Raw genomic sequence first — 7,679 nt, forward strand, 5'->3', positions numbered from 1 at the left:
AGGTTTGACCCTGTAGCACCAATGAGAGTGCACCGAAATGGGAGGATGAATTCCTCCACGGAAATGAAATGCTAAGATTACGACAAGAAAAGAATAGTGGTAGATAAATGAGTGTGAGTCTGCTGTCCTCGTTAGACTGAAGAGACGTGTCTCCTAGGGGGACACGCTCCCCTGAATCGTGGATGAGAGTTCACAGAAGGAAGAACAGCAGGAGAAAAAATGAGAAAATATATATGGATAAAGGAAGGTGAAGAGATTGGATGGTTGTAAAGAGTTACAGTGGATCCCTTAAAATCTTCCCTTATTCGGATTCTATTAGAACCTGACTCAAAACATATATAAATATATCACTGTGACAGGTATCAAAAACAAATTCCAAAATAAGTCATGATAACAATATGTATCGCTACTTGTGTATAGCAGATTCCAATAGCATTTGATACTGATTTATGCTGTGCACCAAACCTTAATGTCACTCGCGATCAGAACAAATATTAGTGACTGACATAGAACAGTATACGGGGAAAACAGGGAAGGGAAAGAAAATTGACACCCATATACTTTTCTCTTAGGTAAATGCCCTCAGAGGGACAAAAACATAAAGTACACAGTTTTGGAGTACCTCAGGCAGAGTACATGTAGAGTCACACAGCATCTGTCCTTAATTATACTTGGACGTGAGGAAAAAAGTTTCTTATATATTGCACAATAAACTCAAGCAAGACAAGGATATACCATGCTCTTTCACTGACAACACCAGCAATGATAACAACAGAGATTCTCTCTGTAAAAGGACAGCAGGCTTAAGCGTCACTCATTCAATTGGTAGGCAGAGGGGGTGCCTGCAAAAGATGCAGGGCCACCAATGCCTGCCCCTATCGCAAAGTTATGGAAAGAGGTACCTAAATGAGATAGTACACAAATATGTTATGTAAGTAGGCTGGAAACTCCAGCAATATTAATGATTTTTACACAGGCAAAAAAATGTGCTGCTTATGCATAAGTTCGGTGCTTTTTAAAATAAATAAATAAATGAACTTGTATAAGTATCAAATATCACCACTCCAAGTATCAGACAGATGAGGTGCCCGCAAGGAAAACGCGTTTCACCCGGTCACGGGCTTGTTCACTTCCATTCTGAGCAGCAGTAGGGTTCTCCTTTTACAGAGAGAATCTCTGTTGTTATCATTGCTGGTGTTGTCAGTGAAAGAGCATGGTATATCCTTGTCTTGCTTAAGTTTATTGTGCAATATATAAGAAACTTTTTTCCTCACGTCCAAGTATAATTAAGGACAGATGCTGTGTGACTCTACATGTACTCTGCCTGAGGTACTCCAAAACTGTGTACTTTATGTTTTTGTCCCTTTGAGGGCATTTACCTAAGAGAAAAGTATATGGGTGTCAATTTTCTTTCCCTTCCCTGTTTTCCCCGTATATTGGCAGAGCCGGCCATAGCTATAGGCAAACTAGGCAATTGCCTAGGGCATTTGATATGCCCAGGGGCATCAGCAGCTTCTGCTGATTAAAATGATATGCGGCATGCCTATATTCTGTGTGTAGCATTTCATATGCAGATACAGCCACAGTCTCACACAGTATAAAGGCATGCTGTATATCATTTTAATCAGCAGAAGCTGCTTGTGCATCCTAGCCATATAACAATGCAAATAAGATGCATTTACATTAAAAAATGTGCCCGACGTTAGCACTGAGGCAAGATTTATGAGGACACATCTGTATCCAAGCAGAGGCAGAGGTCACAGTGTTAGTGGCAGTGTGAGTGCTGTGTGCATGTGAGTGGGTTGGTTGTGCAGTAGTGTTCGGAATATGTGTAAGGACCATTATGTGTGCCATGTAAAAATGCATTAATAATGTGCAACATATGTATAAGGGGCACTATGTGTGTCATTATGTGTATAAGGGCATTAATAATGTGCGGCATATGTGTAACAGGGTACTACTGTCTGTGTGTCATTATGTGTATAGGGGCACAAATAATGTGCAGCATATGTGTAGGGGCACTATGTGTGTCATTATGTGCATAAGGGCATTAATAATGTGTGGCATACAGTATGTGTAACAGGGTACTACTGTATGTGTCATTATGTGTATAGGGGCACTAACAATGTGCAGAAAATGTGTAGGGGGCACTATGTGTGTCATTATGTGTATTAAGGCATTAATAATGTGCGGCATATGTGTAAGGGACATTATGTGTAAAAGGGCATTAATAAAGGTTGTCATAATGTGTAAGCACATTATGTTTAGAAGGACATTAATAATGTGTCTCATATGTGTTAGGGGCATTACTGTGTGGAATTATGTGTTTAAAGTGCTCTTCTATGTGGTGTTGCGTATAGAAAGGGCACTACTGTGTCGTCTAATGTGAATAAAGAGCAATAGGGTGTGGTGTAATGTATATAAGGAGCAATTCAGTGTGATGTAATGTGAATAAGGGGCTCTACAGTGAGGAGTAATGTTTATAAGGTAAAGTGATACTACTGTGGGATGTAATATGAATTATGGAAACTATTGCATGATCAAATCTGAATAAAGTGCAGTACTGTGTGGCGTATTTGGAATTGGTTTACTATTGTGTGGCCATGCCCCTTTCCAGCAAAAACACACCCCTTTTTGGGCTGTGCGCCAAATGTGTGAACTGTTCCTATTTAAAATATAGGGGGTACAAACACCAAAATAAGGACTGCTATGGCTGAGGGGTGATGGTTCTGGGAAAGAAGTGCAAGGTCAGAGGCAGAACCAGCAGTGGTGCTAGGGGGCACCAGCCAAAATCTTGCCTAGGGCATCATTTTGGTTAGGGCCGGCTCTGTATATTGGCCCTCATTTCGAGTTGATCGCTCGCAAGGCGAATTTAGCAGAGTTGCTCACGCTAAGCCTGGGAGTGTATCTTAGCTTCTTAAAATTGCGAACGAAGTATTCGCAATTTTGCGATTAGCACACGTCTTAGCAGTTTCAGAGTAGCTTCATACTTACTCGGCATCTGCGATCAGTTCTGTGCTTGTCGTTCCTGGTTTGACGTCACAAACACACCCAGCGTTCGCCCAGACACTCCTCCGTTTCTCCAGCCACTCCTGCGTTTTTTCCGGAAACGGCAGCGTTTTCATCCACACGCCCATAAAACGCCGTGTTTCCGCCCAGTAACACCCATTTCCTGTCAATCACACTACGATCGCCGGAGCGAAGAAAAAGCCGTGAGTAAAAATACTATCTTCATAGCAAATTTACTTGGCGCAGTCGCAGTGCGAACATTGCGCATGCGTACTAAGCAGAAAAACGCTGCGATGCGAAGAAATTTACCGAGCGAACAACTCGGAATGAGGGTCATTGTTCTATGTCAGTCACTAATATTTGTTCTGATCGCGAGTGACATTAAGGTTTGGTGCACAGCATAAATCAGTATCAAATGCTATTGGAATCTGCTATACACAAGTAGCGATACATATTGTTATCATGACTTATTTTGGAATTTGTTTTTGATACCTGTCACAGTGATATATTTATATATGTTTTGAGTCAGGTTCTAATAGAATCCGAATAAGGGAAGATTTTAAGGGATCCACTGTAACTCTTTACAACCATCCAATCTCTTCACCTTCCTTTATCCATATATATTTTCTCATTTTTTCTCCTGCTGTTCTTCCTTCTGTGAACTCTCATCCACGATTCAGGGGAGCGTGTCCCCCTAGGAGACACGTCTCTTCAGTCTAATGAGGACAGCAGACTCACACTCATTTATCTACCACTATTCTTTTCTTGTCGTAATCTTAGCATTTCATTTCCGTGGAGGAATTCATCCTCCCATTTCGGTGCACTCTCATTGGTGCTACAGGGTCAAACCTTCCTACGACCATACCCCTACGTTCACGCCCAATCTCGTCCGATCTTGGAAGCTAAACGGAGGTGGGCTGGGTCAGTACCTAGATGGGTGACCTCTAGGGAATACCCAGTGAAGTAGGGAGACTCTCTTCCCCGTGGAAACCACACCAACAGCAGTATCACCACTTATACTTCATCCTCCTACCCATTTACTTCTAATCGTTACTCCTCTTATCAATTACAGTGGTTAATTGCTAGAATTGCTAGAATTGTTACCCAGTGTGTGGGCTCTCCCACTCACGAGTGTAACCCAATTTAGGGCCACATCAATTCAAACACAGTTTGCACAGATCTTGGGCAGATGGTAGCAGCTTATTATGTGGCTACCTTCCAATATGCACTTATCCAGGTATAATTAAGATCTGGACATTCCTTTATTTTGGAAGACCTACTTCTCCAGTTGACACATCTACGGATGTGTTTTGTTTAATCTGTTGCATTTAGTCCCCTTGCATTTTAGAGAGTAGACAATTAAGACTTCATTAATTCTCAGATATATCATCTGTTGTTTAACATCTAGTTTTTTACAAGAGTGCGCCCAAACAAGAGTCATACTTTTCTCTTTTTTTACATGTTGTCCTGAATGCCCTGCAAGAGTCTCCATTTGAACCTCTTGTTACGGTGGACCTTAAATGGTTCACGGCCAAGGTATTTTTTTTTACTGGCTATTGCCTCTGCTAGAAGGGTGTCAGAATTGGGCACACTGTCCTGTCGTCCACCCTTTCTAATATTTCATCGTGACTGGGCAGTTCTTAGAACTCGCCCAGGTTATTTACCTAAGATGGTATTATCTTTTCACGTTAACCAAGAGATTGTAGTTCTGGCCTTTATCTCTTCTGATTTGTCCTCCAAAGAGCGGTCTTTGGATGTAGTACGAGCTCTCCGTATATATGTGGAGAGGAGTGCCTCTATCAGGAGGTCAGATTCCCTTTTTGTCTTGTTTAGTTTTCACAAACGTGGCTGGCCTGCGAATAAGCAAACCTTGTCCAGATGGATTAGAATGGTGATTGCACAAGCTTATGCGCAGGCTGTTTTCCTTGATCTTGCTGCTATTAATGCCCATTCTACTCGTTCTGTTGGACCTTTTTGGGCGGCCCGCCGTGGTGCGTCCGCAGAACAATTGTGCAAGGCGGCTACATGGTCCTCTGTGAACACATTTATTAGGTTCTATGCCTTTGATACTTCTGCCTCCCAGGATGCTTCCTTTGGACGCTGGGTTCTCATACCCACTAAGGCGCATCCCCTCCCTTGAGGAACTGCTTTAGGACATCCTCAAAGTCTCCCTGTGGAAACCAATGTAACCTGCTGCAAAAAAAGGATAGTTAAGGTAGACTTACCATTGTTAACTCTCTTTATGCGAGGTACATTGGATTCAACAGGCCGCCCACCTTGACTCACCTAGCTTCTATGGGTTTGTTTGGCATTAGCCGCTGGTCCCTTCTCCTGTCGTGAGAATGTGGTTCTATGTGACTAACAACTACCTTCTCTCTTACCTGCTCCTGCATTAGACTGGTTAACAGTGCCTGGAGGCGGGGTTATAGAGGATGCCCCAATGCATCCTAGGACAGCCTAAAGCTTTAGCCTGTTGGTGCCTATGGATCAAGATCCACTCTACACCCCAATGTTTCCCTGTGGAACCTAATGTACCTCGCAGAAAGAGAGTTAACAATGGTAATTCTACCATAACTCTAATTTTTCTTGACAATGATAATTCCATATGTTTCTTCGTGCCATCAGTAACACTGCAATTAGTCTCTCTACATTAATAAACCCACTATCGGGGTATATTTCGTGTTACCCCTTTACCTGTATTTAATCATAACTTCCTATTATAACTTAACAACTAAAATAAAAACACAGACAACAGTGCTGGCATTTAAAATCTTTGTCAAATTTATTATTGACAGGTACAATGTTGAATTTTTACTTTAAATGGTGGCGGGACTAAAGAACGGACAGGGAAAACAAACACACACACACAAAACCAAGTGTTGGTGTTCAATTCTCCACTCCACAACCCACCCGTTCAGGTGGTGTAACCATTTCCCGTCCAGGACAATTGGTTTACGCCATACCCCACTGCAAGGAGAGCGCACCCACTAAAGCCTAAAAACGTAACAACCAACCGTTCTTTAACGCCACGTACTGAACCAACTAACCAACCACACAAACTGGGTGGGAGGGTAGTAAAACAGGAACCAAGAGGCAGATAATCTGCCTCAGCCTAGCTTCAAACAAAACTCTCCTCCCCACTTGACCACCATTGGCTGACCCCTAATCATGCCATTACAAACAAAAACAATCATAACACATCCTTAAAGTGACAACCCTCAAAACCCCTTGTGGTTTAATATGACCTCAGTGCTTACATATATATATATTCAGCCTTCGGTCGGACTAAACCCACTATCGGGGTATTTTTCATGTTACCCCTTTACCTGTATTTAATCATAACTACCTATTATAACTTCACAACTAAAATAAAGACACAAACAACAGTGATGGTGTTTAAAATCTTTGTCAAATTAATTATTAACAGGTACTATTTTTCATTTTTACTTTAAATGGTGGCGGCACTAAAGAACGGACAGGGAAAACAAACACACACACAAAACCGAACAGATATATATGAGAACAACAAAACCAAACAAAGATCCACCCCCATACAACACAACACAGCAACAAACGAGGACCGGACCTTGAGGCAAAAACACTCAACCCCCAGAGTAGCTAACATTACTAACGCCATATAATCCTAATTGGGGAGCCAATTGGACCCCTGGGGAAAGTGAAATTCCTCAAAAACTCCTGCAGTATGTCGGCTAGTGGTTAGTCCTCCAGTCAGCTATGTTTGTTGACAAAAAACAGATAAACTCGGACGTATATATGACCGAAACGCGTTAGGGCGCCACCGACCCAGAGACTGAATCTCAGCATCGGAATGGCCTGCGACAGCCGCAGATGTTGCAGCCCCATACGAAATTAATGCGTCCCGAACTCTTCCGAGGATAGGCCCTGTGCAGCCAGACAACGCTTCAAGACATGACAAAACTGGTATTTTGTAACCGGGATCCCATCTGCATGCATCAACCATGCCCCAGACAGGTCTGGCCGCACCTGCAGGAAGGCCTGAGCCAGCGTCACAGGACACACCCTATTGTCTGAGCAAGGCCAAAGCGATAGCCAACGCCCACTACCAGCCTGGTCAGTCTTGGAACGCCGCAGGTGACATATAAGAACCTCAGGTTGAACTATTACGTCCTCACAAGAGAGGGGAGATTCAACCTGTTTGGAAGGAGCAACAAGCTCACAAACCCGGAATGCTCCATGTAACGCCATGGAAAAAACTTAAACGGAACAATAAACTTTCGTATGAAGAGTAACATATCTCTGAAACCGAATCCAAAAGACGGGGCAAAAGCAAATTGTCAATTGGTCGTCTGCAATCAACCGACAGGGGAATTGACCGGTACCAACCCCTCAATGCCCTTGACACCAGAAAGGACCTTGAGGGATCAGGCCTATTGTACAGTGATGAGAAATAAGAAACGCCTGCTAGAATACGCCTCACTACCGCAAACGAACGCCCTTGAGTGTAAAGGCTCCATACAAAAGCCAGCATAGTCTTATGTAAGCCCTTACCTGCCTGAGCCGCAGATTTACGGAAAAGCTCCCATTCAAGCCAACCCGCCCGAAAGCAGCGCAATGTTCCTGGTGCAATCGCACGCGTTGCTAATTCCTCCATGCCGGCCTGATCACCTGCCAAACATAAAGAAGACATG

General features: G+C 43.1%; 1 pseudogene; it reads left to right on the forward strand.

The window, feature by feature from the left end:
• Nucleotides 1-3,860: 3,860 nt before the first annotated feature.
• LOC134971001 (5S ribosomal RNA) lies at nucleotides 3,861-3,979 on the forward strand (annotated as a pseudogene).
• Nucleotides 3,980-7,679: the final 3,700 nt, after the last annotated feature.

The sequence above is a fragment of the Pseudophryne corroboree genome, chromosome 11 (assembly GCF_028390025.1).
Source record: "Pseudophryne corroboree isolate aPseCor3 chromosome 11, aPseCor3.hap2, whole genome shotgun sequence".
Lineage (NCBI taxonomy): Eukaryota > Metazoa > Chordata > Amphibia > Anura > Myobatrachidae > Pseudophryne > Pseudophryne corroboree.